The sequence below is a fragment of the Eurosta solidaginis genome, chromosome 3 (genome assembly GCF_040869045.1).
Source record: "Eurosta solidaginis isolate ZX-2024a chromosome 3, ASM4086904v1, whole genome shotgun sequence".
NCBI lineage: Eukaryota > Metazoa > Arthropoda > Insecta > Diptera > Tephritidae > Eurosta > Eurosta solidaginis.
Window position 1 is genome coordinate 131,582,885 of NC_090321.1, and position 23,881 is coordinate 131,606,765.

The 23,881-nt window shown below is 33.3% G+C and overlaps 1 protein-coding gene across 12 annotated transcripts in view; it reads right to left on the reverse strand.

Moving 5' to 3' along the window:
* shot (dystonin-like protein short stop) overlaps positions 1-23,881 on the reverse strand; it is a 1,374,398-nt gene that overhangs the window by 521,211 nt on the left and 829,306 nt on the right. The window lies entirely within an intron of this gene.

A 23,881-nucleotide genomic window follows, 5' to 3' on the forward strand; every position in this document is an offset into this window, starting at 1 on the left:
GATATAAAAACCCCTTTAAGAGATTTGTTGGAAATATTTGCCTTTCCCGAAAACATTGTGATAGATAATGACAAATCCACGAATTCGGCTCCCATAAACGTCATGATACAGAACCAATTCGGAATAGAAATATTCAGAACCCCACCATATAAAAGTACAGTGAATGGACAGATAGGAAATGATTCAACTCCACGTTGTCGGAATTATTGCGATGTACCAAAGCAGAAAATGTTCACCCCGATTTCCGTGATCTCCTTGATAGATCCCTATCAGTGAGCTGCAATTATTCATCTTTTAAGGTTACACTGGTTTGCAGCCAAAATGCACCAGTGACGCCATTATGAAATTCCTATGCAAAATCACCCCCTGATTTCGAAAATCAAGGTTATTTTTAATTTTATGGTAACGTTTTTGAGATATTTACAAATAACGGTTTTTTCTAAAAAAAAGAATTGGGTGCACTTAATCATATATATCTATTAATTAGCAAATATTAACACATATATACCAGTAGGGTACTTAAGTATTAAATTCATATATTTACTTGAATGCTTATAACTTTTGTATTAGTCCATCGATTTTGTTGAATGGGAGCTTTTTTTTTAATAAAACAGAGCTTAGAGAGAAAAAAACAAATCTGCAAAAAAATAAAAAGTTTTCGAGATCCTTCCTCGCAAAGTACAAATTTTTGTATATTTTTACAAAAAATGGAAAAAATCCGTAATGATTGTTCGTTATCTTTGAATGTGCAGGGCCTAGCAAAAATTGTTGTATGCACAGTTTATAGCAAATTTTATTACATTTTAAAAGCTTCAACCCGTTTTGGAATTGGGTATATATGATTAAGTGGACTCAATTTTTTTTTGTTATTCGTAAATATCTCAAACACGTTACCATTTTACATAGGAATTTCATAATGGCATCTCTGGTGCAGAAAAAAAATTAGAATTTGTGATCCAGTGTTATTAGTGGACTAACAAAAAAATTAGTATTAGTGCGGACAAAGAATATCAAGCACTTATATCCACTAAAACACATTTACATATTCATGCTTCGTAAAATGAATAACCGCTCATAAGCCACGAAGCAGTTCAGTACTCAATTGTCTTATTGAGCAATAAAGTCAACTGTGTTATACGAAAATACTAATTGGAATCAGTAAGATTAACAGTGCAATAAAATGAATATAGTCACATCAGTCTTCTGGCGCTAGCAACACAACGATGTACACGAAACTAAATGAATACAGCGCTAAAGAAAACCCGATAAGAAACGAAGTATACAGTGTACTACACACGAAACCAACATGCTACTGAGCTAAAGCGACTATGATTTCAGTTTATACTCAACAATGTCATATACGTATGGGACATACATATGTGTTGCGGGGCACTCGTATGTATTTTCTATTTTATGTGCTAGTCACTCATAGTATTTTTCTGTACTTCACTAAGTACACATTTAGACACAATTTTTTGGCTCATGACTAAGTGCACTAATTTTATTAGTACTCAAAGCAGATCTCTGATCCCTATACAAATATGATTTTTCAATTCATTCCACAACTAAACGAAATCGCATTGAATTTTTTTTTGGACGGACATTGGACCGTACCCAATAAACCTGGACAAAGACGAAAACATACAAAACTTAAAAATTAAAAAAAGAGAAGACTTTGCTTCCCAAGGCCGTCGGTCCAATGTACCGGAGCGACTCGGGATTTTTCCCCACCAAGGACTGCCATTTCAGTGTAACCCCATTTAATTTGTTGCGTCCCTCCCACAAATTGGTATCCTCCCAGCAACTCCTTGCAGCGGTACTGCTTCATATCCTCTTGCTCCGGGTAGGTATCGAATCCAATCCGAGCCCGTCTTCTAACCCCGGTCCTGAAAAAATGATTTTGTTGCGTCTGCCGGAAAATAATCTTTTTAGGACGGTCATACTCTTGTCAGTGTGTCTCGTGCAAGGGATGGTTGCATCAGACAGGTTGTTCTGGGCTAGATCCCAAAACCAGACGTCCACGTAACTTCTATAAATGTTTTGTAGTTCCTTGCTGTTCATGCCCTAGGACGTCCCGTAGTCTACCGCCGACTTCATCATCACAGAAAAACGCACTTTCATAAACTTTAAAAAAGGAAAGTGGGACGAATACAAATCCTTTACAGACAACCGCTTTGCTGCCCTCCTTATACCGACTGATGCCCGCCAAGGGGAGCGTGCTTTCCGCAAGGTCATTGATTCCGCCTCGGCACGTTTCATTCCCGCCGGTAGAATTGCCGAAATTCGGCACCACTTCCCGGCGGAGGCCGCAAATTTGGCGAGAGAACGTGACCTTATAAGACAGCTCGATCCCCGCGACCCCCAAGTAAGGGATATAAACCAACGCATCATATTGATTTTTTTTTTTTTTTTTTTTTTTTATTTTATCATATTGATTGTGGATGAACACAAGCGGGCGAACTGGGAGGAGCACCTAAGCGGTTGTAACCTCTCTGCCCGTGTAGGTAAACTGTGGCCCAGCGTAAAGTCCCTATCGAATCCGTCTAGGCACAATGACAAGTTTCCATCGCCTTTGGCGATAAAGTGCTGTCGGATGCCAAAAAATGCGCGAGCGCTTTCTGCCGACAATATATAATGCATTCTACGGTCGACAAAGATAGATGGAGGGCCAACAGACACGCACATAATCATAAATTCAGCGCGTCACCAATTACCATCACCACCAAAGAGGTTGAGGATGCCAGACGGCATAGCCATGCCGATGCTTAAAGGGCTAGGGAAAGAGGGTTTCAAATATTTAGCATATGTCTTCAACCTGTCTCTTTCCACCTTTGTCATACCCGAAAAATGGAAAATGGCCAAGGTGGTCCCTGGGAAACCAGCTAACATAGGAGAGTCATATCGCCCGATATCTCTCCTATCGCCAATAGCAAAGACGCTTGAAGCCGTTTTGCTCCCCTACTTTAAAGCAAATTTGCAGCTAGCCTGTCATCAGCATGGCTTCAGAAAACTCCATAGCACCACCACCGCGCTAAATGCCATCAGCACTCAGATAAATTGCGGTTTAAATCAAAACCTCCACCATAGAACAGGACTCGCTGCGCTAGACCTATCAATAGCTTTTGATGCGGTCAACCATGGCACGTTACTGCAAGACCTGGAAGGGTCCACCCTTCCCCCATATCTTAAAAGGTGGACCGCAAATTATCTGGGTGGTCGGCAGGCATCGGTGCAATTTAGAAATGAAGCATCAAAACGAAGAAGAATTAAACAAGGGGTGCCACAGGGTGGTGTCCTATCCCCACTTTTGTTTAATTTCTACATATCTAAGCTAAACCTGGCATTATCACCGACTAAATCCTCCGCGACCTTATTTACAACATGGACGTCCCAAATGTCGACCATTTTGAACAGAGCCGTAATAAAATCTTCAAATCTCTTGCTGGCAGTACTTGGGGAAAAGACAAGGAAACGCTTATTACCACATACAAAGCAACTGTCCAGCCGATTGCGTGCTACCCGTCCCTTATATGGTCGCCAAGCCTAAAAATTACCCACTGGACGAAGCTACAGGCCTGCCAAAATACTGCTCTCAGAATCGACACGGGCTGTCTTCTTATGTCCCCAGAACACCATCTACATAATGGAGCGAGAATACTCCCCATCAGGGAGAGAAATGAGATGCTAACCAAATAGTTCCTGTTGAATAATCAGAAACCTGGGAATCTCAACCGACATCTGATTGATGACCCAACACCGCCCAGGGGCTTAAGGAGTCATCCTCGTAAGCATTTTGAGGAAATACGGCACCTGATAACTCAGCCGTATGAAGCAAAAAAACACAAGCAGGTGAACTGTACAAACAGGCGTCGGACCTTTATGTCAGGAATTGCCTTTGTGAATCCAATACTCAAAGAACAGTACCCAAAACTTACGGAAGAGAAACGCATACTCCCCAGGGAAACGCGAGTCACTCTAGCTCAACTTCGTGTTGTTCTGGATACTGTAACAGGTTAAACTCTTACCTATCCAGAATCAACTCCGACATACAAAATGTATGCCCCGCTTGCAATGTGTCCCCACATGACACCAACCATCTCTTTAAATGTAATGTGGAACCAACGCCTCTAACACCCGTTTCATTATGGTACACCCCTGTTGAAACAGCAAGTTTCCTTGGACTCCCGTTAGAGGATATTGATGACAATTTGTGATTGGCCGCAGCTGTTAGGTCGGGCGAAACACTGCTACAAAAACAACAAAAACAACAGGTCCACAATAAGAAAAGAACAGATTTCAGAACGTACAGTGTCAATGACGTGATTTATGTAAAATTAAACAAACGAATAGGACATAAATTGTCACCCCGTTACATATAGGAAATAGTACTTGAGGACAAAGGAAATACAATCATAACTCAGTCAGGAAGATCAGTGCATAAAAGCCATATTAAAGCTCACGAGGGAAAAAAACTACAAAAAAAAGTAAAACAAATTTTTCAAAAAACCAAAAAGTAAAACAAATTTTTTTTATTTTTTTTTTTTAAAACAAATTTTTCAAAAAACAAAGGGGGTGAAGGATTTTTTTTCTAAAAATTAATCAATTAGATAAATGAAAATAAAAATTACAAAATTATAATAATAATAAAAAGGAAAGTACAGGGTAAAGGTTTAAGGAAGGTTTTGAATATGTAAATCTTATAGCGTTTTCTTTTCTGAAATAACTTGTTGCCTAAGTAAATGGTGAAGCCTTAATAGAGTTGATCCTACCCCAGAAAATTTTCAACATTTATAGTGCATACAAAGAACATTTCAACTCACAATATTCACTCATATTAACAGAGTATATATCGAATTTAAGAGCGAATTGAGAGTTTCACAGAGTTGCACTGCCACATCGCTATTTTATACAGGGTAAAAGTAGCTGCATCACGCTGGAACCCGCTTTGAAAAAATCCAAATTTTTTTTGTGATTTCTATAACTACAAACGATGCAATTGATTGTAGTGAAGTTCATTTTTTTGTAGTTCTTATAGTTACTCCGAAAATATAATACATTGTGCGGTAACCAAGCAATTTAAGCAGATTTGGTTTTTTTCTTTTTGAAATACGTTTTAAATCGTTTGTAGTTTTTCATACGAAAAATACATTTTTTTTTGGTCCACAGGTTTCGGAGATATCGCTAACGCATCTCAAAAAAACCAAGAACGCAGCAATTTGGAAGCACTAAAAGTACTTTTCCTATAACTACAAACGATGAAATTGATTGTAGTGAAATTCATTTTTTTGTAGTTTTTATAGTTACTCCGAAAATATAATACATTGTGCGGAAACCAAGCAATTTAAGGAAATTTGGGTTTTTTCTTTTTGAAATACGTTTTAAATCGTTTGTAGTTTTTCATACGAAAAAAAATTTTTTTTTTGGTCGACAGGTTTCGGAGATATCGCTAACGCATCTCAAAAAAACCAAGAACGCAGCAATTTGGAAGCACTAAAAGTCCTTTTCCTATAACTACAAACGATGAAATTGATTGTAGTGAAATTCATTTTTTTTGTAGTTCTTATAGTTACTCCGAAAATATAATACATTGTGCGGAAACCAAGCAATTTAAGTAAATTTGGTTTTTTTGTTTTTGAAATACGTTTTAAATCGTTTGTAGTTTTTCATAGGAAAAAAAATTTTTTTTTTGGTCCACAGGTTTCGGAGATATCGTTAACGCATCTCAAAAAAACCAAGAACGCAGCAATTTGGAAGCACTAAAAGTACTTTTCCTATAACTACAAACGATGAAATTGATTGTAGTGAAATTCATTTTTTTGTAGTTCTTATAGCTACTCCGAAAATATAATACATTGTGCGGAAACCAAGCAATTTAAGTAAATTTGGGTTTTTTCTTTTTGAAATACGTTTTAAATCGTTTGTAGTTTTTCATACGAAAAAAAAATTTTTTTTTTGGTCCACAGGTTTCGGAGATATCGCTAACGCATCTCAAAAAAAACCAAGAACGCAGCAATTTGGAAGCACTAAAAGTACTTTTCCTATAACTACAAACGATGGAATTGATTGTAGTGAAATTCATTTTTTTGTAGTTTTTATAGTTACTCCGAAAATATAATACATTGTGCGGAAACCAAGCAATTTAAGGAAATTTGGGTTTTTTCTTTTTGAAATACGTTTTAAATCGTTTGTAGTTTTTCATACGAAAAAAAATTTTTTTTTTGGTCGACAGGTTTCGGAGATATCGCTAACGCATCTCAAAAAAACCAAGAACGCAGCAATTTGGAAGCACTAAAAGTACTTTTCCTATAACTACAAACGATGAAATTGATTGTAGTGAAATTCATTTTTTTGTAGTTCTTATAGTTACTCCGAAAATATAATACATTGTGCGGAAACCAAGCAATTTAAGCAAATTTGGGTTTTTTCTTTCTGAAATACGTTTTAAATCGTTTGTAGTTTTTCATACGAAAAATAAATTTTTTTTTGGTCCACAGGTTTCGGAGATATCGCTAACGCATCTCAAAAAAACCAAGAACGCAGCAATTTGGAAGCACTAAAAGTACTTTTCCTATAACTACAAACGATGAAATTGATTGTAGTGAAATTCATTTTTTTGTAGTTCTTATAGTTACTCCGAAAATATAATACATTGTGCGGAAACCAAGCAATTTAAGTAAATTTGGGTTTTTTGTTTTTGAAATACGTTTTAAATCGTTTGTAGTTTTTCATACGAAAAAAAATTTTTTTTTTGGTCCACAGGTTTCGGAGATATCGCTAACGCATCTCAAAAAAACCAAGAACGCAGCAATTTGGAAGCACTAAAAGTACTTTTCCTATAACTACAAACGATGAAATTGATTGTAGTGAAATTCATTTTTTTGTAGTTCTTATAGTTACTCCGAAAATATAATACATTGTGCGGAAACCAAGCAATTTAAGTAAATTTGGGTTTTTTGTTTTTGAAATACGTTTTAAATCGTTTGTAGTTTTTCATACGAAAAAAAATTTTTTTTTTGGTCCACAGGTTTCGGAGATATCGCTAACGCATCTCAAAAAAACCAAGAACGCAGCAATTTGGAAGCACTAAAAGTACTTTTCCTATAACTACAAACGATGGAATTGATTGTAGTGAAATTCATTTTTTTGTAGTTCTTATAGTTACTCCGAAAATATAATACATTGTGCGGAAACCAAGCAATTTAAGTAAATTTGGGTTTTTTGTTTTTGAAATACGTTTTAAATCGTTTGTAGTTTTTCATACGAAAAAAAATTTTTTTTTTGGTCCACAGGTTTCGGAGATATCGCTAACGCATCTCAAAAAAACCAAGAACGCAGCAATTTGGAAGCACTAAAAGTACTTTTCCTATAACTACAAACGATGAAATTGATTGTAGTGAAATTCATTTTTTTGTAGTTCTTATAGTTACTACGAAAATATAATACATTGCAAAATTGGGAAATTCGAATACACCCGGTTGGGTATTCCAAACAATGATTTTTGCACAGCAAATGGGTTCTTTGTATAATTCTCTCGATTTAAATTACAAGCATATTAAAGTTTTTGAATGTGCAAGTAAATATTGTTGCTTACAATTCATATGTTCAAAAATAAAACAAACTTCATTTCAGCATACCCCTTCTAACAAAAATTATTCTTACGCTCAAGCAAATGTACGTACATACATATGTATGTATACTCATATGTAAGCTAAGAAATGTATGAACATGGTAATGTATCTGCTATGACGATCGTAGCGTATAAACAAACTTAGATATATATGCAAACACATACATATGTATATTCTTAAACTAAAGATCAACCAACACCCCACTTCACTCCACTTCACACCCACCTCATTGATACCAATATATCCAAGCATAAGCTAACATATGTATGTTTGTACATTCACATGTTCAAAAAAAAAAAAACTTCTATTCAACCAACCACTTCCAACAATAATTATTCTTACGCACAAGCATGTGTACATACATACATATGTATGTTCAAATGTAAATCACAAAATCCTGAAAACTAGCTTCCTCTTTTTCATTCATAATGCTTCTTCTTAAGTTGTCCAAATTGGTGATGCAATTTGGCAATATGGCATTTGATAAAATCGTCAAAAGAAAAATGTTTGTGATTTTATAAATACCAACTTCGATGCATATTGAGGGCTTTCATTATAACGCGCATAACTACTTCCATAACTAGGCACTTTTCCTATGAAATAATACCAAACTATTTATATGCCCTAATCGAAGTAATAATATGGTAGTAAAAAATGCAAATAAAGATGCGAGTATATTGCCCAATAAATGCCCAGTAACGTATTAGCAATATAATCTAAATATTTTCATGCATTGTTCATATACATTTTTGCAAATAATTTTCCAATATGCCGAATTGCCGAGTTGGCAGAGCTTATGGAAATTTTAATTTGCTATTTGAAAAACCTGATCTTATTCTGTCGAAAAATTGTTCGCGCAGTCGAACAACCAAGTTTTCAGCAGCTGTGTTGCAGTTAATACATAAAAGTCGAGTTTTACCCGTTTCTGGCCCGAATTCGCACTGTGACGTCATATTGTATATGCTGACTTGTTTATCACATGTCAGTACAAAGTAAGAATTTTACACTATTTTCATAGATAAATATAGTAATAAATGGGAGGGGCGAAATGATTAAAGTAATTTTGCCAAGAAAAATAACATTATGTCGCAAAAGAGCAATAAATGCCTTTATTTTAGTATTAATAATAAATTCCCCTTTTAGCTGTCAGTTGATTAAAGCTGCAAACGGCAACACTTTTAACCACCGACGACACATAATTTGGCTCGTGCCTATTGTATTTCGTTGGCTAATTGCTACGAGCATTCATATGTATATATATATATCTGTATACGCGGATTTACAAAAAGTCTTTGGTCGCTTTAGAACGTAGCAAGCGGCAAGTTTTTTTTATATCTGCCTTTACTTTGGAGTATTATTGAATATGTATGTATGTACATTTCTAATTTGGTTCATATTTTCATACATATATATTCAATGATACAATGCTCAAAAGCTGATCGACAGGCACAGGCTTCTGTGTACATATGCACATACGTATTTAAGGGTGGAATTGATGCTAGTCAAGTGCTCTTTGACTTGGCTTATCAAACTACAAATGATGAAATTAATTGTAGTGAAATTCATTTTTTTGTAGTTTTTATAGTTACTCCGAAAATATAATACATTCTGCGGAAACCAAGCAATTTAAGTAAATTTGTTTTTTTTCTTTTTGAAATACGTTTTAAATCGTTTGTAGTTTTTCATACGAAAAAAAATTTTTTTTTTGGTCCACAGGTTTCGGAGATATCGCTAACGCATCTCAAAAAAACCAAGAACGCAGCAATTTGGAAGCACTAAAAGTACTTTTCCTATAACTACAAACGATGAAATTGATTGTAGTGAAATTCATTTTTTTGTAGTTTTTATAGTTACTCCGAAAATATAATACATTGTGCGGAAACCAAGCAATTTAAGTAAATTTGGTTTTTTTCTTTTTGAAATACGTTTTAAATCGTTTGTAGTTTTTCATACGAAAAAAATTTTTCTTTTGGTCCACAGGTTTCGGAGATATCGCTAACGCATCTCAAAAAAACCAAGAACGCAGCAATTTGGAAGCACTAAAAGTATTTTTCCTATAACTACAAACGATGAAATTGATTGTAGTGAAATTCATTTTTTTGTAGTTTTTATAGTTACTCCGAAAATATAATACATTGTGCGGAAACCAAGCAATTTAAGCAAATTTGGGTTTTTTCTTTCTGAAATACGTTTTAAATCGTTTGTAGTTTTCATACGAAAAATAAATTTTTTTTTGGTCGACAGGTTTCGGAGATATCGCTAACGCATCTCAAAAAAACCAAGAACGCAGCAATTTGGAAGCACTAAAAGTACTTTTCCTATAACTACAAACGATGAAATTGATTGTAGTGAAATTCATTTTTTTGTAGTTCTTATAGTTACTCCGAAAATATAATACATTGTGCGGAAACCAAGCAATTTAAGGAAATTTGGGTTTTTTCTTTTTGAAATACGTTTTAAATCGTTTGTAGTTTTTCATACGAAAAAAAATTTTTTTTTTGGTCGACAGGTTTCGGAGATATCGCTAACGCATCTCAAAAAAACCAAGAACGCAGCAATTTGGAAGCACTAAAAGTACTTTTCCTATAACTACAAACGATGAAATTGACTGTAGTGAAATTCATTTTTTTGTAGTTTTTATAGTTACTCCGAAAATGTAATACATTGTGCGGAAACCAAGCAATTTAAGTAAATTTGGTTTTTTTGTTTTTGAAATACGTTTTAAATCGTTTGTAGTTTTTCATACGAAAAAAAAAATTTTTTTGGTCCACAGGTTTCGGAGATATCGCTAACGCATCTCAAAAAAACCAAGAACGCAGCAATTTGGAAGCACTAAAAGTACTTTTCCTATAACTACAAACGATTAAATTTATTGTAGTGAAATTCATTTTTTTTTAGTTCTCATAGTTACTCCGAAAATATAATACATTGTGCGGAAACCAAGCAATTTAAGTAAATTTGGTTTTTTTGTTTTTGAAATACGTTTTAAATCGTTTGTAGTTTTTCATAGGAAAAAAAATTTTTTTTTTGGTCCACAGGTTTCGGAGATATCGCTAACGCATCTCAAAAAAACCAAGAACGCAGCAATTTGGAAGCACTAGAAGTACTTTTCCTATAACTACAAATGATGAAATTGATTGTAGTGAAATGCATTTTTGTTGTAGTTCTTATAGTTACTCCGAAAATATAATACATTGTGCGGAAACCAAGCAATTTAAGCAAATTTGGGTTTTTTCTTTCTGAAATACGTTTTAAATCGTTTGTAGTTTTTCATAGGAAAAAAATTTTTTTTTTTTTGGTCCACAGGTTTCGGAGATATCGCTAACGCATCTCAAAAAAACCAAGAACGCAGCAATTTGGAAGCACTAAAAGTACTTTTCCTATAACTACAAACGATGAAATTGATTGTAGTGAAATTCATTTTTTTGTAGTTTTTATAGTTACTCCGAAAATATAATACATTGTGCGGAAACCAAGCAATTTAAGGAAATTTGGGTTTTTTCTTTTTGAAATACGTTTTAAATCGTTTGTAGTTTTCATAGGAAAAAAAATTTTTTTTTTGGTCGACAGGTTTCGGAGATATCGCTAACGCATCTCAAAAAAACCAAGAACGCAGCTATTTGGAAGCACTAAAAGTACTTTTCCTATAACTACAAACGATGAAATTGATTGTAGTGAAATTCATTTTTTTGTAGTTCTTATAGTTACTACGAAAATATAATACATTGCAAAATTGGGAAATTCGAATACACCCGGTTGGGTATTCCAAACACTATAAGAACTACAAAAAAATGAATTTCACTACAATCAATTTCATCGTTTGTAGTTATAGGAAAAGTACTTTTAGTGCTTCCAAATTGCTGCGTTCTTGGTTTTTTTGAGATGCGTTAGCGATATTTCCGAAACCTATGGACCAAAAAAAAAATTTTTTTTCCTATGAAAAACTACAAACGATTTAAAACGTATTTCAAAAACAAAAAAACCAAATTTACTTAAATTGCTTGGTTTCCGCACAATGTATTATATTTTCGGAGTAACTATAAAAACTACAAAAAAATGAATTTCACTACAATCAATTTCATCGTTTGTAGTTATAGGAAAAGTACTTTTAGTGCTTCCAAATTGCTGCGTTCTTGGTTTTTTTGAGATGCGTTAGCGATATCTCCGAAACCTGTGGACCAAAAGAAAAATTTTTTTTCGTATGAAAAACTACAAACGATTTAAAACGTATTTCAAAAAGAAAAAAACCAAATTTACTTAAATTGCTTGGTTTCCGCACAATGTATTATATTTTCGGAGTAACTATAAAAACTACAAAAAAATGAATTTCACTACAATCAATTTCATCGTTTGTAGTTATAGGAAAAGTACTTTTAGTGCTTCCAAATTGCTGCGTTCTTGGTTTTTTTGAGATGCGTTAGCGATATCTCCGAAACCTGTGGACCAAAAAAAAAATTTTTTTTCGTATGAAAAACTACAAACGATTTAAAACGTATTTCAAAAAGAAAAAACCCAAATTTACTTAAATTGCTTGGTTTCCGCACAATGTATTATATTTTCGGAGTAACTATAAGAACTACAAAAAATGAATTTTACTACAATCAATTTCATCGTTTGTAGTTATAGGAAAAGTACTTTTAGTGCTTCCAAATTGCTGCGTTCTTGGTTTTTTTGAGATGCGTTAGCGATATCTCCGAAACCTGTGGACCAAAAAAAAAATTTTTTTTCCTATGAAAAACTACAAACGATTTAAAACGTATTTCAAAAACAAAAAAACCAAATTTACTTAAATTGCTTGGTTTCCGCACAATGTATTATATTTTCGGAGTAACTATAAGAACTACAAAAAAATGAATTTCACTACAATCAATTTCATCGTTTGTAGTTATAGGAAAAGTACTTTTAGTGCTTCCAAATTGCTGCGTTCTTGGTTTTTTTGAGATGCGTTAGCGATATCTCCGAAACCTGTGGACCAAAAAAAAAATTTTTTTTCGTATGAAAAACTACAAACGATTTAAAACGTATTTCAAAAACAAAAAAACCAAATTTACTTAAATTGCTTGGTTTCCGCACAATGTATTATATTTTCGGAGTAACTATAAAAACTACAAAAAAATGAATTTCACTACAATCAATTTCATCGTTTGTAGTTATAGGAAAAGTACTTTTAGTGCTTCCAAATTGCTGCGTTCTTGGTTTTTTTGAGATGCGTTAGCGATATCTCCGAAACCTGTGGACCAAAAGAAAAATTTTTTTTCGTATGAAAAACTACAAACGATTTAAAACGTATTTCAAAAAGAAAAAAACCAAATTTACTTAAATTGCTTGGTTTCCGCACAATGTATTATATTTTCGGAGTAACTATAAAAACTACAAAAAAATGAATTTCACTACAATCAATTTCATCGTTTGTAGTTATAGGAAAAGTACTTTTAGTGCTTCCAAATTGCTGCGTTCTTGGTTTTTTTGAGATGCGTTAGTGATATCTCCGAAACCTGTGGACCAAAAAAAAAATTTTTTTTCGTATGAAAAACTACAAACGATTTAAAACGTATTTCAAAAAGAAAAAAAACAAACTTACTTAAATTGCTTGGTTTCCGCACAATGTATTATATTTTCGGAGTAACTATAAAAACTACAAAAAAATGAATTTCACTACAATTAATTTCATCATTTGTAGTTTGATAAGCCAAGTCAAAGAGCACTTGACTAGCATCAATTCCACCCTTAAATACGTATGTGCAAATGTACACAGAATCCTGTGCCTGTCGATCAGCTTTTGAGCATTGTATCATTGAATATATATGTATGAAAATATGAACCAAATTAGAAATGTACATACATACATATTCAATAATACTCCAAAGTAAAGGCAGATATAAAAAAAACTTGCCGCTTGCTACGTTCTAAAGCGACCAAAGACTTTATGTAAATCCGCGTATACAGATATATATATATACATATGAATGCTCGTAGCAATTAGCCAACGAAATACAATAGCACGAGCCAAATTATGTGTCGTCGGTGGTTAAAAGTGTTGCCGTTTGCAGCTTTAATCAACTGACAGCTAAAAGGGGAATTTATTATTAATACTAAAATAAAGGAATTTATTGCTCTTTTGCGACATAATGTTATTTTTCTTGGCAACATTTCTTTAATTCATTTCGCCCCTCCCATTTATTACTATATTTATCTATGAAAATAGTGTAAAATTCTTACTTTGTACTGACATGTGATAAACAAGTCAGCATATACAATATGACGTCACAGTGCGAATTCGGGCCAGAAACGGGTAAAACTCGACTTTTATTTATTAACTGCAACACAGCTGCTGAAAACTTGGTTGTTCGACTGCGCGAACAATTTTTCGACAGAATAAGATCAGGTTTTTCAAATAGCAAATTAAAATTTCCATAAGCTCTGCCAACTCGGCAATTCGGCATATTGGAAAATTATTTGCAAAAATGTATATGAACAATGCATGAAAATATTTAGATTATATTGCTAATACGTTACTGGGCATTTATTGGGCAATATACTCGCATCTTTATTTGCATTTTTTACTACCATATTATTATTTCGATTAGGGCATATAAATAGTTTGGTATTATTTCATAGGAAAAGTGCCTAGTTATGGAAGTAGTTATGCGCGTTATAATGAAAGCCCTCAATATGCATCGAAGTTGGTATTTATAAAATCACAAACATTTTTCTTTTGACGATTTTATCAAATGCCATATTGCCAAATTGCATCACCAATTTGGACAACTTAAGAAGAAGCATTATGAATGAAAAAGAGGAAGCTAGTTTTCAGGATTTTGTGATTTACATTTGAACATACATATGTATGTATGTACACATGCTTGTGCGTAAGAATAATTATTGTTGGAAGTGGTTGGTTGAATAGAAGTTTTTTTTTTTTTTTGAACATGTGAATGTACAAACATACATATGTTAGCTTATGCTTGGATATATTGGTATCAATGAGGTGGGTGTGAAGTGGAGTGAAGTGGGGTGTTGGTTGATCTTTAGTTTAAGAATATACATATGTATGTGTTTGCATATATATCTAAGTTTGTTTATACGCTACGATCGTCATAGCAGATACATTACCATGTTCATACATTTCTTAGCTTACATATGAGCATACATACATATGTATGTACGTACATTTGCTTGAGCCTAAGAATAATTTTTGTTAGAAGGGGTATGCTGAAATGAAGTTTGTTTTATTTTTGAACATATGAATTGTAAGCAACAATATTTACTTGCACATTCAAAAACTTTAATATGCTTGTAACTTAAATCGAGAGAATTATACAAAGAACCCATTTGCTGTGCAAAAATCATTGTTTGGAATACCCAACCGGGTGTATTCGAATTTCCCAATTTTGCAATGTATTATATTTTCGTAGTAACTATAAGAACTACAAAAAATGAATTTCACTACAATCAATTTCATCGTTTGTAGTTATAGGAAAAGTACTTTTAGTGCTTCCAAATTGCTGCGTTCTTGGTTTTTTTGAGATGCGTTAGCGATATCTCCGAAACCTGTGGACCAAAAAAAAAATTTTTTTTCGTATGAATAACTACAAACGATTTAAAACGTATTTCAAAAACAAAAAACCCAAATTTACTTAAATTGCTTGGTTTCCGCACAATGTATTATATTTTCGGAGTAACTATAAGAACTACAAAAAAATGAATTTCACTACAATCAATTTCATCGTTTGTAGTTATAGGAAAAGTACTTTTAGTGCTTCCAAATTGCTGCGTTCTTGGTTTTTTTGAGATGCGTTAGCGATATCTCCGAAACCTGTGGACCAAAAAAAAATTTATTTTTCGTATGAAAAACTACAAACGATTTAAAACGTATTTCAGAAAGAAAAAACCCAAATTTGCTTAAATTGCTTGGTTTCCGCACAATGTATTATATTTTCGGAGTAACTATAAGAACTACAAAAAAATGAATTTCACTACAATCAATTTCATCGTTTGTAGTTATAGGAAAAGTACTTTTAGTGCTTCCAAATTGCTGCGTTCTTGGTTTTTTTGAGATGCGTTAGCGATATCTCCGAAACCTGTCGACCAAAAAAAAAATTTTTTTTCGTATGAAAAACTACAAACGATTTAAAACGTATTTCGAAAAGAAAAAACCCAAATTTCCTTAAATTGCTTGGTTTCCGCACAATGTATTATATTTTCGGAGTAACTATAAAAACTACAAAAAAATGAATTTCACTACAATCAATTCCATCGTTTGTAGTTATAGGAAAAGTACTTTTAGTGCTTCCAAATTGCTGCGTTCTTGGTTTTTTTGAGATGCGTTAGCGATATCTCCGAAACCTGTGGAGCAAAAAAAAAATTTTTTTTCGTATGAAAAACTACAAATGATTTAAAACGTATTTCAAAAAGAAAAAACCCAAATTTACTTAAATTGCTTGGTTTCCGCACAATGTATTATATTTTCGGAGTAACTATAAGAACTACAAAAAAATGAATTTTACTACAATCAATTTCATCGTTTGTAGTTATAGGAAAAGTACTTTTAGTGCTTCCAAATTGCTGCGTTCTTGGTTTTTTTGAGATGCGTTAGCGATATCTCCGAAACCTGTGGACCAAAAAAAAAATTTTTTTTCCTATGAAAAACTACAAACGATTTAAAACGTATTTCAAAAACAAAAAAACCAAATTTACTTAAATTGCTTGGTTTCCGCACAATGTATTATATTTTCGGAGTAACTATAAGAACTACAAAAAAATGAATTTCACTACAATCAATTTCATCGTTTGTAGTTATAGGAAAAGTACTTTTAGTGCTTCCAAATTGCTGCGTTCTTGGTTTTTTGAGATGCGTTAGCGATATCTCCGAAACCTGTGGACCAAAAAAAAAATTTTTTTTCGTATGAAAAACTACAAATGATTTAAAACGTATTTCAAAAACAAAAAAACCAAATTTACTTAAATTGCTTGGTTTCCGCACAAAGTATTATATTTTCGGAGTAACTATAAAAACTACAAAAAAATGAATTTCACTACAATCAATTTCATCGTTTGTAGTTATAGGAAAAGTACTCTTAGTGCTTCCAAATTGCTGCGTTCTTGGTTTTTTTGAGATGCGTTAGCGATATCTCCGAAACCTGTCGACCAAAAAAAAAATTTTTTTTCGTATGAAAAACTACAAACGATTTAAAACGTATTTCAAAAAGAAAAAACCCAAATTTCCTTAAATTGCTTGGTTTCCGCACAATGTATTATATTTTCGGAGTAACTATAAAAACTACAAAAAAATGAATTTCACTACAATCAATTTCATCGTTTGTAGTTATAGGAAAAGTACTTTTAGTGCTTCCAAATTGCTGCGTTCTTGGTTTTTTTGAGATGCGTTAGCGATATCTCCGAAACCTGTGGACCAAAAAAAAATTTATTTTTCGTATGAAAAACTACAAACGATTTAAAACGTATTTCAAAAAGAAAAAAACCAAATCTGCTTAAATTGCTTGGTTTCCGCACAATGTATTATATTTTCGGAGTAACTATAAGAACTACAAAAAAATGAACTTCACTACAATCAATTGCATCGTTTGTAGTTATAGAAATCACAAAAAAAATTTGGATTTTTTCAAAGCGGGTTCCAGCGTGATGCAGCTGGTAAAAGTGAACGCTTTTGAAAGAAACAATTTTTCAGTCTCCTTGCCTGCATGGCGCATGCGGATATCCAAATCCGCGATAATTCATCACACCACTTAATAACCATAGATAACGGCCTCTCAAAAATCAAAGATGGTACTATCAATTTCATCCATATTATTAACAGCCAAACATACAGAAACATTTTGGAAAATATAACGACGACCATAAAAAAAAATTTACCACCATCAAATCCTTTATATCCGTCCCTGCAGCCCGAGGCTCAACAAGGTATTGAGAAGTTGGAACTCACTGAACCCATCCGAAATACTAAAACTCGAAGATCCCTAGATTTTCTCGGCACCGCTAGGAAACACATAGCGGGAAGCCCCGACCCTGATGACCTCAATATTATAAACTCTAACTTGGGAAAACTGATTATAAATAATAAATAATAATTATTATAAATAATGTATTGAAACAACAAGTAAATAAAATCACTAAAATTACTAATAGTTTGTTGAATGCTATAATAAAGAAAAATGTTATGAGGTAGCAGTAAGCCTTCAAAATCAGCTAAGATTAATCAAAGAAGAAATTGTCAATATTAAGTACGCCATACACTGGGCAACAGTTTGAATTGTAGGTGCAATAATATTAAAAAATTGGAAATTGGTTTAGCTATAGGAGAAATGAATAAAGAACATATGCCATTTGATACTGCCGAAGAGGCATTAGAACTAGCTGAAGTAAGTGTACTCAGAAATATTTCGTCAATTTTATACATTTTTAAAATACCATTAACCAGCATAGATATATATGAAAATTTAATAATAAAAGCTGTTATAAAAAATAACGCTATAATTGATATAAAATATAACAGTGTTTTAAAAAATAAAGACCGTACATTCGGCATAACAAATACTTGTAGAAAATATAAGAAAATAAGCATCTGTAAACAAAATGAATTAATGGATTTAAGCAATGATTTTTGTATACCTAAGTTGATAAATAGCTAAAAATCTTCGTGTCACTTCATCAACTGCCACCACATCCCAAAGAACGAGCTTGTTGCGCCCGGAATGCTTTTCCTAAACAACTACAAAGGCAATATTACCACAAACAACGACGTGAGATACATGAATGGGACGTACATCATAAATTTTAAAAATTAGACCATTGTAGTCAATGGAAGAACATATGTATAAGAATTTCGACGCACCCCTTTTGAGGATAATGCCAGCAAGAGCACAACCAAATCCAATAGAAGATAGCATGACTAAACTTCTGTCATAAGAAGCGCTCAGTGAACTTCACATAAACAATACCATCGAAATCCAGTTACTCCAAACAGAAATGGTAATAAACCGATTTTTCTAAGGACTTACCCTTATAGTGATCATTGTCCTGATAGATAGTTTTGGCAAATATAAAAGGCACAAAATAAATAAGCCATTAAAGCAACCATCAGAACCCATTGTTCAAGCCAATCAAGAAGAAGAAGCTATGTCACAAGTTCCCACACCTTCAAAAAGAGCGTTTCAAATTTTTCAGAGGCTCGGAGACAAGCGTTTTTAAGGATGGAGAAGTTAACATAACAAACATTCAAAAACCCAAAAATACATATTATCACGCTGATTCAAAGCGTCCGAATACAAAGAATGCAATTCTTACACGCGCATCCGCCAAATTGCTGACTACATGTCTGGACACCCGACACTTACACGCGCATTCGCCAAAATTGCTGACTGCATGTCTGGGCACTAGATAACTTATAGAGTTTTCTTTTCTGAAATAAATTGTTGCCTAAGTAAATGGTAAAGCCTTAACAGAGTTACTCCTACCCCAGAAAATTTTCAATATTTATAGTGTATACAAAGAACATTCAACTCACCACATTCACTCATCTTAAGAGAGTATATGTGGAGCTTAAGAGCGAATTGAGAGTTTTACAGAGTTGCATTGCCACACCGCCATTCTATACAGGGTAAAAGTGTAACGCTTTTGTGTTGCGAGCAGGCAACAATTTTCACAAAAGAACGAAATACCCCGTAAAGGCGTTGCCTGGTTTTGGAACAACAACCCTTGCGCGGCGTACAAAAAGCGTAACACTTTAGCCAGAAAAGAAAACGCTATTAAATCAAGGCCATATTTTCTGAGCTGCGGCGCAACAACAAATATTCACCAAGCAGTTACGCGACAGCGAAGATCAGGGTATATAATTAAGTATTTTGTCAAATTGTAAGTCAGTCCAATTTTTGACATCAAATAAATTCACACGGCTTACTGCCGCAATAAAAAATATTTTTTTAAATAATTTAAAGTGTTTTAAATTAACTTACATTTTGTAAAATAGAATTTAAAGTCATGTTGATGACTTTAGTGTGAATTCGAAATGTTGACCGATTAAAAGTTTTACGCAAAAACAAATATTTTGTTTTATTTTGTTGCCTCAAGCTCATGACATATATCACATGGAAAAGACAGAATATTGATTTTGTTTTATTTTAGTACACCGAAATCCCGTTTGATAAAGCCTAATTTAATTAACATAAATATCTGTGTATATGATATCAATCTGAGTTCAACTATTGTATATGGTTAGCGCTTTATTTATTCAAGAAGCAAACCTTTGGACGTGGTAACAAAAACATATCTTGTTAAAATTGTTGAATTCCATAAAATAGAAAATTTTCCCAAACCTTTTCTTGTGCGCTTTAACCGAATTGTAGAGCGCAGGGCATACAAGACAGGCGAACAGAGTTCGATCTCCGCTTTGACTCATGAAAAAGTTTTCGAATTTTATTTTCTAAGAATTGTGCATTTATCCACAGAAAATGTATTTTTTCCAAACACTTCATATGGATCGATGGGACAGGATTATCAACTTTTATTCAATGTAATATCCTTCACGAAAAAATCTGAATTTTCCGGTCGACTTTACCGTGCATTGCGATTTTTTGGATATCCTACTTAAGTCAACCGAAAAAATCGGTAGTTTCAACAGAAAAAAATTTAAGTTAGCATTGCTCATCTAATCATCGGTTCATTCGGCAGCCTATTTTTCTGTAGGGTCATCATTTAGAGAAATGTATTGTAATGAATTTTAATGAAATACTTCTTTTGACTACGGTAAAAAAAAAGATATTTCACAATGAAAGATAATTCTGTGATAATTCAATACTTAACGGAATACTTCCGTCATTTATAAAACTACATACAATGCACTATAGTTCAAATGACCACTTTTTCTGTGCAAAATTAATTATAAAAAAAATAAATATAAGGCGCGATAACCTCCGAAGAGATCTAAGGCCGAGCTTCTCTTTCAATTTGCGTCGTGCTCCTCTTCAGTTTCCCTACAAATTGGCCGGACGGGACCTACATGTTTTTATGCCGACTCCGAACGGCATCTGCAAGGCAGATGCGTTTTCACTGAGAGAAACTAATTAACCCAACAAAATCATGGTATTCAAATTAAAACTTGTTAGCATTTCAAGAGTAAAAGTAATTCTGTTAAAAAAATGGAAATTAACCCATAAAAGACCAAAAATCAATATTAACCCTTTTGCAACCATTAATCCAAATATTAAATTCATTCCTTTATTTTAATTATAGCAAAACATTTAGTACTTGATTAAATCTAATTCATTTTGTAAATTTAAATCATAACGAGACTCTTCACATTCATTTATTTCATCGTGTTCGTTGCCAAGTTGAACTTCCTCTAATTCATTTTGTAAATTTAAATCATAACGAGACCTTTCACATTCATTAATTTCCTCGTGTTCGTTGCCAAGTTGAAATTCCTCTATCGTTTTGCAGCTACGTAATAGATCAATTACTTCAGGTGGAAGTGTCGAACGCTTCCACTTTTGTAAGCGTCTCTTTAAAAATGTAGAAATTAATGGATCTGATATATCCATAGCTCTATTAAATACATCTAGCAGGTTATTGATGTGGTTGTTCCTGCGGGCGTGATGCAGTCTATCGGATTTGTATATTTTATGTCGCGATTCAGCAGCTTGTTCTGCAAAAAAACCTAGTGGGAGCACCGTATTTTCTATTATTTGTTTTGAATGCATGAGGACTTTATGTACCGTAGAAGTCATTGGCAACCAGCAATATAGCTCCTGAAAATGTTTTGCTGTCTCAAAGCGATATATTTCAAATTTGATTGAGTTTATTTCGAACTGGCTGGATAAACAAATCAAAATGATTTTAAATCGAAAAACAAACTCTTTGTCAACACCAGTTATTTCAGAAAAAATCTCATGATCACTAATTGCTCGACGAGCAGTGTTTCCGTCATTTGTGGAACCGCAGCCACCTACTCTGGGCATGTCACCGCGAAGTCCGAGCTTTGTCCAAAAATCGTTTTGTATTTCTGTTTTTCTTTTTAAAATAATTGAATTATCATCTCCTCGTATCTGCCACTTTTTCAATTTGCATTTATAGCCTAAATGTAATGTAAATTCGAAAAATCTTATCCAGCAATGAAGGGGACTAAGTCCAAACTTTAAGTTTTCTTCTTCTGCACGGAATATTTCACTTTTATAATCAAAAGTATTCTTAAAAGCCTTAGGTGTAGCAGCACAAATGGGACAAGCTTGGTTAGATTTAGTTCCGGTTATAATGTTTAAAACAGGCATGCTTAACGAACGAATTTGACGATCTTAACGTTAATAAACGAAACGAAGTCACTTCGTAACGAAATGATATCGTTTCGTTCGTTAAGCATGCCTGGTTTAAAACTTTTCAATCAATTAGTGTTAAAAATAATTTGAATGACACTTTAACAGATTTTCCATCAGCAACTGAAATTTGTATGTTTTTCAAAGCTTGGATCTCGTTTTTTAAATCCGAGTCTTCCTTTAAAACAATTTGTTTTGCCTACTTTGTGTATTCCAGCTTAATTGGCCTAATAAAACTTACATATTGTGGTGTACGGTTGCCCCAAATTGGCGTTCCCGATAAAAGTAGTAATCTTAAAGGAATAACTGTTGTAGCTAAAACACAAGCATCGGAGCTATTTGAAGAACTGGGGTCATTAAATTGTTGCTTAAATTGAGCTTGTCCAGTGCTGCTATCAAATCCATAGCTCAATATTAATTCAGAGCTTAAAATATCTGTTTTCTCCTCTTCCATTATAGCTAGGAAAACTTCTTTTTGCATCTCAACGATTCTTTCTGCCGTGTGCTGTAAAATAGATTGCAACGAAACTTTGGCAAGGGTCTCATTTGCTTCTATACCCTGATCTCGACATTTCAATTTAGCGGTAATAATATTGCTATATTGCGGATATTTATCGCAGTTTCTTAATTTGTTTTCTTATCGTATTGCATTGTACTCCTCTTTCGTAAAATTATTTTCGAGAAGAAAAGCTAAAGCGTCATCCGCAGAAAGTGGATAGGCTTTTGGGAATTTTGTGTACACATTTTACGCATTTTTGCTGGCCTTGTTGGGCTTTTCATACTCTCTTTAAGGACTGCAGCTAAATCGGAATCACCTTGCTTCCGAGCTGATGTTGCTGCTGCACGAACGAGAAGATTAGTATCAGCTTTCTCAGTTGAAAGGTCTGCGGCTTCTTCTCTTTTCCAAATTCTGATTTTTCGCTGAATGGCAGACGTGGACGACCAATAATTTGAGTTGCTTTTTTTAAAGTCGCATCTATCACAATCTTCAATTCTGAATTTAGCCGCGCATCGTTCTTGAAGATATCTAGCCTCCTGTGACATTTGTTCCACTTTTGAGCTAATTTTACGCAAAAAAAATGTAATGTTTTTTAATTTTTTGTTCTACTTCATCCGAAATTGTATTGTTTTTCATTTTGCCAACAATGTGTTTCCAAACGGCATCAAATTGTCCTTTTTTTGTGCATTCTTTTCGCCATATTTCAAACAATTCGAATTTTTTTATACCGAGGTTAACTAAAGAAAAGAGGTATTAAACGTAAATCGCAAGAAATCGGAATTTAAAATAAATTGCAAATGACACATTATCTATTAATTAATCTACTTATGAAATTTGAAAGAGGTCAAAAGGGGGCCAACATTTTATAGAGCTTACAGAAAGTCAAAGTTAGAGATAAATTGCACCGTTTTAAGGTTATGCAGACAATTAAGTTATTTACAAGTATAGCGACATATATAAAAAGCCTTTTAATTAAAATTATTTCTACTTACTTGTATCTTTATTTTCCATTTTAAATAAATCAATTATTGTTAACTTAATTCAAGAAACACGAACTTAAAATTTACCGAACACTACTGAACTTGCACGCAAATTGTATTGGCTGACTGTGCACACACAGCTGTGTAACGGTTCTTTATATTTAGCATAAACAAAATTCACGTGGCTTTTTGTTGAAGTAATTCCAACTAAAAAACAACAAAAAATTATTTATAACGGCACTTTAATTGTATCACTTTTGCACAGCAAAAGCTGCCATTTGACCTACAGTGCAATGATAAAATTTTATATGAGCAACTTCGTAAAGTTGACTTATAAACTGTATTTAACTATCTTGAAAAAAGCGCGTGGCCTACTAATGCTGGAATATTTTGAAAATGTTTGCATCGACTTCAAAAACGATTGAGTTGAGATTTTATTTATAATCACAC